The 15,364-nt window shown below is 52.6% G+C and overlaps 1 protein-coding gene across 6 annotated transcripts in view; it reads right to left on the bottom strand.

Moving 5' to 3' along the window:
- klhl20 (kelch-like family member 20) overlaps positions 1–15,329 on the bottom strand; it is a 115,475-nt gene extending 100,146 nt beyond the window's left edge. For 4 of the 6 annotated variants that reach the window (XM_072511699.1, XM_072511701.1, XM_072511695.1 and 1 more), the window contains exon 1: positions 13,949–14,274. The gene's annotated coding sequence lies outside the window, so the exon portion shown is untranslated. Of the gene's footprint in view, positions 1–13,933; positions 14,275–15,192 lie in introns of those variants that run through there. The other 2 variants (XM_072511696.1, XM_072511697.1) reach the window with 2 other exon arrangements.
- Between the last annotated feature and the right edge of the window lie 35 nt (positions 15,330–15,364).

A 15,364-nucleotide genomic window follows, 5' to 3' on the forward strand; every position in this document is an offset into this window, starting at 1 on the left:
TCAGAATCGCTACTCCCCTTGTTTTGGAATCCAGCCCGGAATGGAATACCTGCCCTACCCTCCCCTTCCTCAGCCTAGTCTGATCCACCACCCTCAGGTGTGTCTCCTGTATCATTGCCACATCCGCCTTGAAGCTTTTCAGATGTGCGAACACGCAGGCCCTCCTGACTGGCTCATTCAGCCCTCTCGCATTCCATGTGATCAGCCTGGGCACCTCGGCACCCCAACCCGCCCCAGCCCCTCCCGCTGCCGACATCAACCATAGCCCTTCCTAGGCCAGCCTCCAGCCTGCGTCCCGCACCTCCTCAGGCCCGCCCTCGGGCGCCCACCGCCAATGACTCTCATCCTGTCATCCTTCACCAGTCCCTCCCGTCAGCAGACTTCCAACCCCCTCCATCCACCCCCACCCCATAACAAAATAACAATCCCAACCCCTATCAAAACATTTACCACCTGCACTGCCCCCCCCCCCCAACTGCGCTTCCGTGAGCTAACCCGCCCAGCTAGCCTGGTCGTCCCCACCCATGGCGCCTAGCACTGATTCCCCTCCCCACCCCACCCCCGCTCAACCATCCTCCCAGTGCAAACTTTATAATCCCCACCAAGCACAAAGAAAAGAGCAACCCACCACCCCCCATCAAAAACAAACAAACAGCCCCAAAGCCCAAAATACAGCTACATCTCCAAGTGCAGTGCAAAAGTGGTTCATACAAACCAGAAGAAAACCAAAATACAAAATAGGAACATCCCCTCCAGAGTTCAATGCCCTCCTTCTCCTGCCAGTCCACTGTCTCTAATAAATTCCATCGTCTCCTCTGGCAAACCAAAGTAGATTTCCCGGCTTTCGCACAATACCCACAGACACACCGAGAATAACATGCCGAAGTTCACCCCCTTCTTAAAGAGGGCCGACTTCACCTTGTTGAAGCTCACCCTCTTTTTGGCCAGCTCCGCACCCAAATCCTGATAGACACGCAGCTCACTGCCTTCCCATGTACAGCGCCTGGTCTGCCTGGCCCACCTCAAAATCCGTTCCTTATCCAGGAACCGGTGCAATTGCACCACCATCGTCCTCGGCAGCTCGTTACTCTGCAGCTTCCTCATAAGCTCCCTGTGCACCAGGTCCACCTCCAAGGGCCGAGCAAACGCTCCTTCCTCCAGCAGCTTCTCGAACATCCGCACCATATATGCACCAACGTACGCTTCCTCATTGCCCCGGATCCGGCAATCCAGGATCCTCAAGTTCTGCCTGCATGATCTATTCTCCATGTCCTCCACCTTGTCCTGCAGCCTCTTCTGCTGAGCTCTCTTCAACCCCATCTCCGCAGCCATTGAGGCGAGCTGCTCCTCGTGCTTCCCCACCGTCTCCTCCACCTCCCAGATCGCCTGACCCTGGGCCTCCCAACCTCATTTCCATGCGGTCGATCCCCACCTTTATGGAATCCACCAGCCTGGCCAGGTCCTCCAAGTTCTCCTTCCTCTGCTGCGCAAACGTCTCGTGGAGGAAGCTCACTCGCTGATCCGTCGATCCCTGGGCCGGCAAGTTCGGACTCTGATTCCCCCATCATCTTCACCGGTCTCGCAGGCTCCACACCAGCTTTCAACAGTTGTTCCCTCCTTTTTCGACCACTTCTGGTCCACAAATCCATAAACCGGTGGGATACTCTCTTCTTCTACCTCTCCTGCACCTTTTACAATCACTCAGCTCTGCCGTTAGCAGGAGAAAAGGTCCAAAAAGTCCACCCTGAGCGGGAGCCACCAAATATGCGACAGCTCACTCCATGGTCGCCAACGGAAGTTCCGAAGCATTAGTAATGGGTTCGACAAAGAGAGCAGCAGTAGTAGTTAACCCAACACCAGTGTCTCCTAAAACAAAAGGAATCCTGACTCACATTAAACCTTAAGATTCCACTCATCCTGTGTCCAACATTGAGGAGGTATTTCACACGATCTCCCCCAAGCTGCACTGTGATATCACCTGGTCAAATTCGAGCAGTCACTGTCTGATGTCCAACATGAACAGGACGGCATGGCGGCAAAGTGGTTAGCACTGCTGCCTCACAGCTCCAGGGTTCAATTCAAGTCTGTGTGGAGTTTACACTTTCTCCCCGTCTCTGTATGGGTTTTCTCCGGTTTCCTCCCACAGTCCAAAGATGTGCAGGTTAGGTGGATTGGCCATGCTAAATTGCCACTTTGTGTCCAAACGTTAGGTGGGATTACTGGGTTTTGGGGAAGGGGTGGAGTAGGGTGCTCTTTCAAGGGCCGGTGTAGACTTGATGGGTCGAATGACCTCCTTTTGCATTGTAAATTCTATGATTCCACGCAACAGCCCATGCCGTCTACCATCAAGCCGGTGGCAGCAGAAAGAATCCTTACCCCCATCAAACCTTTCTTTTTTATTTTTAGTAAGGTTTTCATAAAATATCAATAACAAAATGAAAAAGGAACCCAACAGGGTTAAGTACAAAACAGTCTAGAAAAGCAACCCTCCATACACCCCTCCCCCCAGTACATAAATAATAAATTAACATTAACCCCCCCCGACTTAACACAACAGGTACATACACCCACTCAGTGTAAATAACAAAAACAAAAATGAAGTAAACCCCCCCCGCCCCGAGTTGCTGCTGCCATTGATTGACCAATGTCTACCGTTCTGCCAGGAAGTCTAAGAACGGTTGCCACCGCCTAACCCTTGTACCGACCCTCTCAAGACGAATTTCACCCTCTCCAACTTAATAAACCCCGCCATATCGTTGATCCAGGATTCCACGCCTGGGGGCCTCGCATCCGTCCACTGAAGAAGAATCCTTCGCCGGGCAGCTAGGGACGCAAAGGCAGGGATACAGGCCTCTTTCCCGGCTCCTCTGCCACCCCAAATATTGCGAGCCCCCAGCCTGGTTTGACCCTGGATCCTACCACCCTCGACACAGTCCTCGCTACGCCCTTTCAAAATTCCTCCAGCGCTGGGCAAGCCCAGAACATATAGGTGTGATTTGCTGGGCTCCCTGAGCACCTAACACACCTGTCCTCACCCCCAAAAAACCGGCTTATCCTGGTCCCGGTCATGTGTGCCTGGTGCAGCACCTTAAACTGTATGAGGCTGAGCCTCGTGCACGAAGATGAAGAGTTCACCCTCCCCAAGGCATCTGCCCATGTCCCTTCCTCGATGTCCTCTCTCAACTCCTCCTCCCACTTACCTTTCACCTCCACCACCGAGGCCTCCTCCTCCTCCTGCATCACCTGGTAAGTTTCCGAGATCTTCCCCACTCTCCTCCTCCCCCTCCCCCCCCCCCCCCCCCCCCCCCCGCCCGCCCCCGAGAGCACCCTGTCCTGTACTGTGCGTGGCAGCAGCCGTGGGAATTCCACCACCTGCCGCCTGGCAAACGCCCTTACCTGTAAGTACCCGAGGGTGTTCCCGGGGGGGGGGGGGGATTGGAGATTCCGTACTTCTCCTCCAGCTCACCCAGGCTCGCGAACTTCCCGTCCACAAACAGGTCCCCCAACCTTCGTATCCCTGCCCTGTGCCACCCTGAAAACCCTCCATCTGTCCTCCCTGGGACAAACCGGTGGTTCCCCCCTATTGGGGTCCACACCGAGGCCCCAGCTTTCCCCCTGTGCCGCCTCCACAGCCCCCAGATTTTGAGGGCAGCCGCCACCACCGGGCGCATGGTGTACCTCCTTGGAGGGAACGGCAGCGGCGCCGTTGCCAGCGTCCCCAGACTCGTACCCACACAAGACGCCGTCTCCAGCCTCCCCCATGCAGCCTCCTCCCCCTCCATCGCCCACTTGCGCACCATCGTCGCATTGGCAGCCCAGTAGAACCCACAGGAGGTTGGGCAGAGCCAGCCCCCCCCCCCCCCCCATATCTCCGCTCCACCCTCTTCTCACCCTTGGAGTCCCTCGCGCCCACACAAACCCCATTATACTCCTGTTGACCTGCCTAAAAAAGGCCTTCGGGTTAAACACGGGGAGGCACTGGAACAGGAACAAAAACCTTGGGAGCACCGTCGTTTTGATTGACTGCACCCTACCCGCCAAGGACAGCGGCAGCGCGTCCCACCTCTTGAACTCCTCCTCCATTTGCTCCACCAGCCTTGTGAAATTAAGCCTATGCAGGACCCCCCAGCTCCTGGCCACCTGGACCCCCAAATATCTGAAGCTCCTCTCCGCCCTTCTTAGTGGGAGCTCGCCAATCCCCCTCTCCTGGTCCCCTGGGTGAACCACGAACAGCTCGCTCTTCCCCATGTTGAGCTTGTACCCCGAGAAATCCCTGAATTCCCTCAGGATCCTCATTACCTCCGTCATTCCCCCCACTGGGTCCGCCACATATAGCAGCAAGTCATCCGCATAGAGCGACACCCTATGCTCCTCCCCACCCCGCACCAACCCGCTCCAGTTCCTCGACTCCCTCGGTGCCATAGCCAGGGGTTCAATCGCCAGTGCGAAGGGCAGGGGGGAACGGGGGACAGGGGACACCCCTGCCTCGTCCCTCGGTGCAACCGAAAGTACTCGGACCTCCTCCTGTTTGTGGCCACACTTGCCATCGGGACCTCATATAACAGCCTGACCCACCTGACAAACCCCTCCCCAAACCCAAACCTCTTCAGCACTTCCCACAGGTATCCCCACTCTATCCTATCGAAGGCTTTCTCAGCGTCCATCGCCACCACTATCACCGCCTCCCCCTCCCTCATCGTGATAACGTTCAAAAGCCTCCGCACATTCACGTTCAATTGTCTCCCCTTCACGAACCCAGTCTGGTCTTCGTGGATGATCTGCGGCACACAATCCTCAATCCTCGTGGCGAAGACCTTCGCCAGCACCTTGGCATCTACATTTAGCAACAAAATCGGCCTGTAAGACCCACACTGCAGGGGATCCTTGTACCGCTTCAGGATCAAAGAGATCAGTGCCCGGGACATGGTCGGGGGCAAAGCCCCCCCTCCCTTGCCTCATTGAAGGTCCTAACTAGCAACGGGCCCCAACAGGTCCATATATTTTTTTATAGAATTCGACCGGGAAACCGTCCGACCCCAGTGCCTTCCCCACCTGCATGCTTCCTATCCCTTTGGTCAGCTACTCCAGCCCAATCGGGGCCCCCAATCCCGCCACCAGTCCCTCCTCCACCGTCGGAAACCTCAATTGGTCCAGGAAGCGGCCCATCCCTCCCTCTCCAGTGGGGCCTCGGACCGGTACAATTCCTCATCAAAGTCCCTGAAGGCCCCATTGATGCCAACCCCACTCCGCACCACACTCCCTCCCCTGTCCTTAACTCCCCAATCTCCCTAGCTGCATCCCGCTTCTGAAGCTGATGCGCCAGCATCTGGCTTGCCTTTTCCCCATACTCGTAGATCGCCCCCTGGGCCTTCCTCCACTGCACCTCCGCCTTCCTGGTGGCCACCAGGTCGAATTCGGCCTGGAGGCTGCGCCTCTTCCTCAACAATGCTTCCTCGGGCACCTCTGCATACGTCCTGTCTACCCTCACCATCTCCCCCATCAGCCTCTCCCCCCACTCCATCCTCTCCTTGTGGGCCCTAATGGAGATCAGTTCTCCCCTAACCACCGCCTTCAGCGCCTCCCATACCATCCCCACTCGGACCTCCCTGTGATCGTTGGCCTCCAGGTACCTCTCTATACTTCCTCGGACCCGCTCGCTCATCTCCTCGTCCGCCAACAGCCCCACCTCCAAGCGCCACAATGGGCGCTGGTCCCTCTCCTCCCCCAGCTCTAAGTCCACCCAATGCGGGGCGTGGTCCGAAATGGCTATCGCCGAGTACCCGGTATCCTCTACTCTCGCTATCAGCGCCCTGCTCAAAATAAAAAAGTCGATTCGGGAATAAGCCTTATGGACATGCGAGAAGAATGAAAATTCCCTAGCCCCCGGCCTTGCAAATCTCCAAGGGTCCACCCCTCCCATCTGGTCCATAAACCCCCTCAGCACTCTCGCCGCCGCCGGCTTCCTACCCGTCCTAGACCTGTAGCGATCCAGCGCCGGATCCAGCACCGTGTTAAAGTCTCCCCCCATTATCAGGCCCCCCACTTGCAAGTCTGGGATCCGACCCAACATGCGCCGCATAAAACCCGCATCGTCCCAATTCGGGGCATACACATTGACCAGTACCATCCTCTCGCCCTGCAGCTTACCACTCACCATTACGTACCTACCGCCATTGTCTGCCACAATGCTCGACGCCTCGAATGACACCTTCTTTCCCACCAAGATCGCCACCCCTTGATTTTTGGCATCCAATCCCCAGTGAAACACCTGACCTACCCACCCTTTCCTCAATCTTACCTGGTCTGCCACCTTCAGGTGTGACTCCTGGAGCATAACCACATCCGCCTTCAGCCCCTTCAGGTGCGCGAACACGCGGGCCCGCTTGACCGGCCCATTCAGTCCCCTTACATTCCAGGTTATCAGCCGGATCAGGGGGTTATCAGCCGGATCAGGGGGCTACCCACCCCCCCCCCCCCCTCCCCCGCCGACTAGCCATAACCCCTCCTCGGCCAGCCACGCGCCCGCACCCCACGCCCGGCCCATTCCCCACGGCGGCAGACCCCCGTCTCAACCCCCCCTCCCTCCAGCACCCCCTTGACCATAGCAGCAGCAACTAGATTCCCCCCCAACCCCCGGCTAGGACCCATCCTAGCTGTTTTACTTCTCCCCCCCCCCCCCCAATTGCACTTCTGCAAGTCAGCTGACTCCTGCTGACCCCGGCCACTCCCACCTCTCCTTCGACTCCTCCCATTGTGACACACCCTCCTCTTCCGTGACCCATCCGCAGACTCTCCCCCTCCCCTTCAATCCTGAGCGCGGGAAACAACCCTCGCTTCCCCACCCCGGCCCCCTCCAGTCTTCAGCGCGGGAAAAAGCCCGCGCTTTCCACCTACCCGGCCCCGCCACCTCTGACGCAGCTCCTTTTACAAGCCCAGTCCCCTCACCCCCGACTCGGGCCTCACCCCCGACTCGGGCCTCACCCCCGACTCGGGCCTCACCCCCGACTCGGGCCTCACCCCCGACTCGGGCCTCACCCCCGACTCGGGCCTCACCCCTCCCCCGCGGGGCCCCATCTCACCGCCAGCCATCCACCCCTGTTCCATTTACTTACCTCCCTCCAAGAGCCCCCCCGACCAACTCAACCAAAACAGTGCCCAACCCGCCCTAACCACCCTCACCGACCAGAAAGGAAAAAAAAAAAACACCCAAGAGCAAAGGACCCCCCCCTCACAAAACAACATACCAACCGCAATCCCCAAACGCCCATCCCGACCCTCAATCTGTGTCCAACTTCTCGGCCTGAACAAAGGCCCACGCCTCCTCCGGAGACTCAAAATAATGGTGCCGGTCCTTGTAGGTGACCCACAGTCGCGCCGGCTGCAACATGCCAAACTTTACCCCCTTCCTGTGCAGCACCGCCTTCGCTCGATTGTACCCAGCCCTCCTCTTCGCCACCTCCGAACTCCAGTCCTGGTATATTCGAACCTCCGCGTTCTCCCACCTGCTGCTCCTCTCCTTCTTGGCCCACCTGAGCACACACTCCCGATCAGCGAACCGATGAAACCGCACCAGCACCGCCCGCGGAGGCTCGTTAGCCTTGGGCCTCCTCGCCAGCACTCTATGGGCCCCTTCCAGCTCCAGGGGCCCTTGGAAGGACCCCGCTCTCACCAGCGAGTTCAACATGGTGACCACATAGGCCCCCACGTCCGGCCCCTCCGGGAGGCCCAGGATCCGCTGATTCTTCCGCCTCGACCGATTCTCCATCTCCTCGAACCGCTCCTGCCATTTCTTGTAGAGCGCCTCGTCCGCCAGGCCTAAGATCTCGTCCTCGTTATCGGAGATCTTTTTTCGGGCCTCGCGGATCGCCACCCCCTGGGCCGTCTGTGTCTCCAGCAGCTTATCAATAGAAGCCTTCATCGGCTCAAGCAGGTCCACTTTAATCTCTCTGAAGCAGCGCTGGATATCCTCCTGTTGCTCCTGCGCTCACTGCATCCACGCTGCCTGGTCTCCGCCCGCCGCCATTTTGTTCTTCTTCCCTCGCACCTTCTTCGGGTCCACCACCACCTTTTTAGTCGCCCGCTCCTGATAAAAGCCATATACTGTCGGGGAACTGTTGTAATCTTCATCCCACATCGGAAAATGTTGAAAAAGTGCCGTTGGGGGCCCTGTAAAGAGCCCAAAAATCCGTTTTTGCGGGAGCCGCCGAATGTGTGACTTAGCTCCGCATAGCCGCAACCGGAAGCCGCTTACCCCCATCAAACCTGGCAACTCCTGAAACCTTGGAACTCGTGCCTCCCCTGACTTATTCTGCATGCCTTCTCCTGTTGTGTAAGCCTCACTCTGGAAGACAGGGTATTCTACAATCAGTCAACCTCCCTTCAGAAGGAACATTCCAGTTGACTTTGGATTCTGGACACATGTAAAACCGATACTTGTATTTCATTGCAGTCATGCCCTGAACCCTCTTCCTTATTCCCAATTTATTGTTGGAGTGTAAAAGGGGTGGACGTTATGAAATCCCTCTCGCATGTGTTTTGTGCGTAGAAATAACCAACCCTTTTAATTTTCATCTTACCTCAAGTCTGGTGTGCGACTCATAAACACAGAGGATTGGAACATTTCCTAATTTTAAAGCGTCCAATTCTTTTTATCTCCCAATTAAGGGGCAATTTAGTGTGGCCAATCCACCTACCCTGCACATCTTTGGGTTGTGGGGGTGAGACCCACGCAGGCACGGGGAGAGCCTGCATACACAGTCAGTGACCCGGGATCGAACCCGGGTCCTTGGCGCAGTGCTAAACACTGCACCACCCCTGGAACATTTCCTAATTTGGGGAAAATACACCACTCATTTATAAAAGGGGGAAATCAGAATAAACAAAACACCTTTCTGTTTACGGACGAGTAGAGTAGGGAAATCAGCAGTTTAAATTGACGCCCCCTCCTCTCCTTGACACCTTCATTTAAAAAAATAAGCCACAGGCCAACATTCATAATTTGTTTGTTTGCTTTGACTTTTCTTATATTCATTATTGGGATGTGGGTGGCCCTTGGTGGCGGACAGCCAGTTTCTTGAACCATTGCCATCCAGGTGATAAAAGCATCTCACAATTCTGTGAGATAGAGAGTTCTGGGATTTTGACAATGAAGGACCAGCGGCACGTGTCCAAGTCAAGGATGATGATGACTGGGAGGGAAGCTTGCAGGTCGAGTAATGGTGTTCCCAAGCACCTGATGCCTTTTCTTTCCGGGGGTTGGGAGGTCACAAGTTTGGCAAATGCTGTAGTTCATCCTCTAGATAGTTCACATTATTGTCATAATAGTCAAGTGATTAAGGAGATGGATGAATTTCAAGTAATGTGGCACCTAAACCCATCCAGGCAAGTGGAGAGCATTTCATCATATTCCTGATTCGTGCTTTAGAGATCTTGAAAAGACATTCAGAAAGTGAGGAAGTGAGCCACTTGCTGAAAAATACCTAACCTGCCTTATTTACCACAGCATTTACTTGGCTAATCTAATTCAATTTTTGGCCAATGATAACCCCCCAGACTTTTGATGGTAACACCGGTGGTGGTTAAGTTCCCTCTTTTTCTCCAACACTTTTTTTAAAACAAACATTTTATTTAGGCATTTATGGTTTCATAACAACAAAAAGATACAAATACAATTCAGCACGTAACGCACCCCTCCATCTCACAAAGTTACTGCCTAAGCTGGATGAAAATAGCCCAACTCCCCCTTACTCCCTAACCCTCCCCACCCTATTGAATTTACTCCCTAACCCTCCCCCCCTTATTGAATTTGCTAACAGTTTAGTTTTCCCCAAAGAAGTCGATAAACGGCTGCCACCTCCGAACGAACCCCAACGTTGATCCTCTCAGGGCTAACTTAATCAAGCTTGAGAAACCCAGCCATGTCGCTAACCCATATCCCTGATTTTGGGGGCTTCGAGTCCCTCCACGCTAGTAAGATCCGTCTCCGAGTTACCAAGGAGGCAAATGCCAAAACGTCAGCCTCTCTCACCCCCTGGACGCCCGGGTCTTCTGACACTCAAAAAATCGCCACCTCTGCACTCGGCACCACCCTCGTTTTTAGTACAGTGGACATGACACCCGCAAATCCCTGCCAGAATCCCCTAAGCTTCGGACATGCCCAAAACATGTGGACATCTGCACACCTCACACACCTCTCCTCCACCCCAAAAAGCCTGTGCATCCGGGTCGTCATGTGTGCCCGGTGAACCACCTTGAATTGCATCAGGCTAAGCCTGGCACATGATGAGGACGTGTTGACTCAGCTCAGACCCGCCTCTTAACTCCTTTCCCAACTCATCTTCCTATTTTCGCTTTTAGCTCACCTATCTGGGTTCCCTCCCACTCCATAAGTTCTTTATAGATTTCCGATACCTTCCCCTCCCCGTTCTAGAAACTACAGTCTTGTATCCCCTGTGGCGGTCGAAGCAGAAAGGTCGAAACCTGCCTTCGCACAAAATCCCTCACCTGCAGATACCGAAACCCAGTCCCTCCCAGCAATTCAAACTCCATTTCCAGATCCTCCAAACAGGGAAAGCTCCCATCATTAAACAGGTCTCCCAGACTCTCAATCCCTGCTCCATCCATCCATCCTCCCTCCCCCGGCCAAACCGGTGATAACCACAAATTGGAGCCCGCACCGATGCTCCCTCCACCCACCATATGCTTCCGGCACTGCCCCCAAACTCTCAGGGCCGCCACTACCACTGGGCTGGTGGAGTACCGGGACGGCTGGAACGGCAGAGTGAACGCCACATTCCCCCAGCAGCTTCTCGAACATACGCGCAACATATGCCCCTGCGTCCGATCACTTGCTGCCCTCCGGGAGGCCAACGATCCTCAGATCCTCCACTTTCTCTTGCAGCCTTTTCTGGTGGTCCCTCATTAGCCCCATCTCTGCCACCATCGTAGTTAGTTGGTCCTCACACTCAGCCACCGCCTCTTCCACCTTCTGGATCACCTGGCCCTAGGCTTCCAATCTTTGCTCTACCCGGTCAATTCCCACCTTAATCGGGTCCAGGTACTCTTGTCTTTGCTCCTGAAGGAATTCCGCCAGCTGCACCGTTACCAATGGGCCGGCAATACTAGTCCCTGAGCCTCCGCCATGTTTTCCTGTGCGGCAGACTCCACTCCCTTCTTTGACCAACGATCTCTCCTTTGCAGACCACTTCTGGTCCACAAATCCATAAACTGTTGGGGGATTCTTCTCCTCTACCTCACTAGTCTCCTATTTTAACCGATCAAATCCCCCATAAGTCGGGGAAAAATGTTCCAAAGGTCCACCACAAGCAGGAGATACCAAATAAGCGACAACTCACTCCATGGCGCCACCCGAAGTCCTTTTTTTCTAACACTTGTGCATGCAAATATTACTTCCACTTATCCGTTCAAGTTCAGACATTATCCAGTCCATGTAGGCATGGACTGCTTCATTATCTGAGGAATGATGAATAAAGCTCAACACTAAGCAATCAGCAAAGATTTCTGATCTAATGACGGAGTGAAGGTCTTTGACAAAGCTCCTGAGGATAGTTAGGTTTAGGACACTGGGCTGAGGAAATGCTGCTAACCAGATGCAAACTATTCTAAATTTAACAAAACAGTAAAATGTTGCCACATCCAAATACTGGAAAGAGATATAACTGATGACAAAACGTCAGTTGTTTAGACACCATCTAAGCACCCCTGTCTGTCTACGCTAACTCTCCAGTGATCCTGCTACAAAACTAGGGAACGTTGCTAATCACTCCTCTCAGTAAGGGACAGTGCAGTAGTAAGGAGACTTAAAAAATGCCCTTTCATAACCAGACAGGCAGGCATCTAATAATGTTAATCTCATCAGATGCTACATGTTACATAACAGCAGCCAGAGCTAACTATGTGTGTTGCCCAACGGAGTGTGTGCGCGTATGCCCACATGTGTCTGTGTGCACATGAATGCACAACATTGAGATCATCTCTGCACACTTCCTCTCAACACAGCGATGTCAACACATCGGCACTCAAGCCAGCCTACACTCTAACTACAATAAAGTGATAAATTCATAGCAATGATAAATTCATAACAATAACTACACAACCTCAGAAGTAAATCCTAAAAATTGGTAAGAAGAAACTAGTATTATAATACAACTCAATTTGACCATTAGATACGCACGTTGCCAAATAGAGTTATTAACAACATCTCAACAATTCAACACACAGCGAGAAAGGTTGAATTTCTTCTGAGAGGGAGATGTTGTGGAGGCAAAGGCACAAGAATGGCTGCAATAGGAGTATAGATGGCTGTTGATGCCAATAAAGGGAGACAGCAAGGCCAAGTGATTTGGGCAAAACATGAAAACAGTCTTCCGTGGAGAAGCAGTCATCACCAAGAACCAGATATCAGCGGAAGGCATGCAGAGAGAGTGGAAGAAAAAAAATCTAAAAAGCAATCCGTAAAACATTGTACGACATAGAGCTTCATTCGTCCTGTGTTTTTTTTGATTGCCTGATAGATTTGCACAAAGCAGAAAAATATGCACGGTAGTTTTTTTTAAACATAAAGAGCATACACAGAAAATTACACATCAGAAAAACAATGATTTACTTGTACTTCTTTCAATTCAGTATACTGTAAAGGTAAAGTCACCATAGTCCCAGGTGACCATGGGCTGGTGGTGATTTAACCTGAGAATCATCACACCTCACACGAGGGGCAAGGTTGAAAAGGCTAGACCTCAGCCGGTACGGGAATTGATCCCGCGCTGAGGCCTCAGTCTGAATCACAAACCAGCTGTCCACCTAACTGAGCTATTCCTTCTTTTATCATTTAATCTCTATCTTCCACCCCATCATAGACCTTCCCTTTTTTCCTTTCCCGAACATTGTACTTGCATTAAATCCCTTTCTGCTTTTCCAGGTCTTTATAAAAGGTCATCAAACTGAAACTGTTTTTCTCTCCAGAGATATTCCCTCCTAAGTACTTCCATAGAATTCCTACAATGTAGAAGGCCATTCGGCTGATTGAACCTACACCAGCACCTTGAAAGAGCACCCCACCCAGGCCCAATCTACACATCATTGGGCACTAACCTGCACATCTTTGGGCTGTGGGAGGAAACCAGGGCAAACCCACACAGAAACTGGAAAATGTGTAAACCCCCACATGTCGAAATCGATACCCAGCCCTTGGTGCTGAGACAGCACTGTGCCGCTCTGGCTATTTCGGCTACTTCTGGCTATCTTTTAAAACATTTTTTTTTTAAGAGTACCCAATTCATTTTTTCCAATTATGGGGCAATTTTAGCATGGCCAATCCACCTACCCTGCACATTGTTGGGTTGTGGGAGCGAAACCCACACAAACACAGGGAGACTGTGCAAACTCCACACACTGACCCAGAGCCGGGATCGAACCTGGGACCTCAGCGCCATAAGGCAGTAGTGCTAACCACTGCGCCATCGTGCTGCCCATCTTGTTGCATCTCAATACTAATTATTGAAGCAACTTGTGAAAATGCACTTCCTACAAATAATATTTTGCAGTCTATTCCCAGAAATTAAGATATAGAAGCAGAATTATTTAATTAATCCAAAGCAAACAGTCCAGTACTGCTGATTGACTAGTACTAGGCAACCGAAATCATTATTGCACACGTATTGTTGATTTAAGGAACTGAAACCGCTGATGCACACGTAGCGTTGATTTATTTTGAGAAAGCTTATTGGTGTCGGTGTTTAACATTGGGCAGATTCAGTGCCCATCACTGCATCCACAGATATAATGTGGGATTGAGTGCGATACCTGACATTCAGCTGATCAGTGGTGTTTCTTCATGTACCCACAAAGACAGCCGATGTGGATTGTGACAAACTGGGATACTGCAAGTTTCTGCCACTCGGTAGTCATGGTATACCTGCTGTCTCTTTACCTTTGAGTTTTTTTTCTGATCCACACAACTTCGCCAGGAATTCATCCACTGCGCACCTCCACTGCGCGCCCTGGGGTGAGTGCAGCTGCCTATGTCTTCCCCGTCGAACCCAGTACGCGGCCCGCAGATTATACGCACAAGAACAGACTTCCCGGATTGGAGAGCGGCCGAAAGACCGCCGCCCCACCGCAATGCGCGCGCCAAACGGCCGTGAGGGTTAACAGTTGGCAGCCGCTGAGCATTTCAATGCGAATGAGCGCGGCCGTCAACCGATTTAGCTGGCACCACCTCATCCGCTGGCTCCTAATTGCGCCTGCGCGGCGACCGCGCCGCCTCCACCAACAGCGCCTGCGCAACATCCGCCCCGCCTCCGCCAACAGCGCCTGCGCAATGACAGCCCCGCCCCCGCCAACGAGCCCCGCCCCCGCCAACGGCGCCTGCGCACCGCCGCAAAGATTAGAAGAGCCCCCGCGCTTGAAGAACCACTTTCCTCATCTGATGAATCACCTTCTAGAAATCAGCGCTAACTCTGATTTCTAGTGTCATTTGGCGACTATGCATTCAGCCACACGTTGCTCTCCCTATACATTCCCACCCGACTGATCTTTTAACACCCTCCCTTAAAACCCGCTGCATACATGCGGAGTCTCCCTGTGTCTGTGGGTTTCCTCCGGGTGCTCCGGTTTCCTAGCAAGACATGCTTGTTAGGTGAATTGGACATTCTGAATTCTCCCTCAGTGTACCGGAACAGGCGCCGGAATGTGGTGACTAGGGGATTTTCACAGTAACTTCATTGCAGTGTTAATGTAAACCTACTTGTGACACTAATAAAGATTATTATTATTCTGACCATCTATTACCCTCAATGATTATCCACTTGGGGGGGTCTGCCTCTCTGTCATTTCCAGTGTCTTGGTGAACACATTTCTACATTTAAAAGCACTATATTGGATTTTTGTTAAAGGTTACCTTCTACTTTAGTCTGCTTGCTGGCACTCAGGCGAATGGACTGCCCTTTTGCTAAACTGATACAGAGATATAGTGGAGAGTTAGACCAATCAGCAAATATCAGAAATGGGAGAGGGACAGAATTAAACATACACATTGGTAAATACCTTTTAGACTGGAAATGGTGGTAAGCTGTAATAGATCAATTCCTAAAACGAACGTCATCCCCAGGGTACATTACATGATATTTATATCTAAGATAGCAGGTTTTGAATATATTTCTACAATAATTTCACCTTGGTTTTTATTAAGTCAGTCTTCAATGCGCCCATCTCTTCCTCGTCGCCATGTTATTCCCTCAACAACCGTTATGTTTTCTTTCCACGAAGATAGGGTATTGGACGGTGGAACCATTCAGTGGGACTTCTCTTCTCCGGCGCTGTCGCGTCGGACCTGAATTGACATTGC

The sequence above is a fragment of the Scyliorhinus torazame genome, chromosome 7 (assembly GCF_047496885.1).
Source record: "Scyliorhinus torazame isolate Kashiwa2021f chromosome 7, sScyTor2.1, whole genome shotgun sequence".
NCBI classification, from domain to species: Eukaryota; Metazoa; Chordata; class Chondrichthyes; order Carcharhiniformes; family Scyliorhinidae; genus Scyliorhinus; species Scyliorhinus torazame.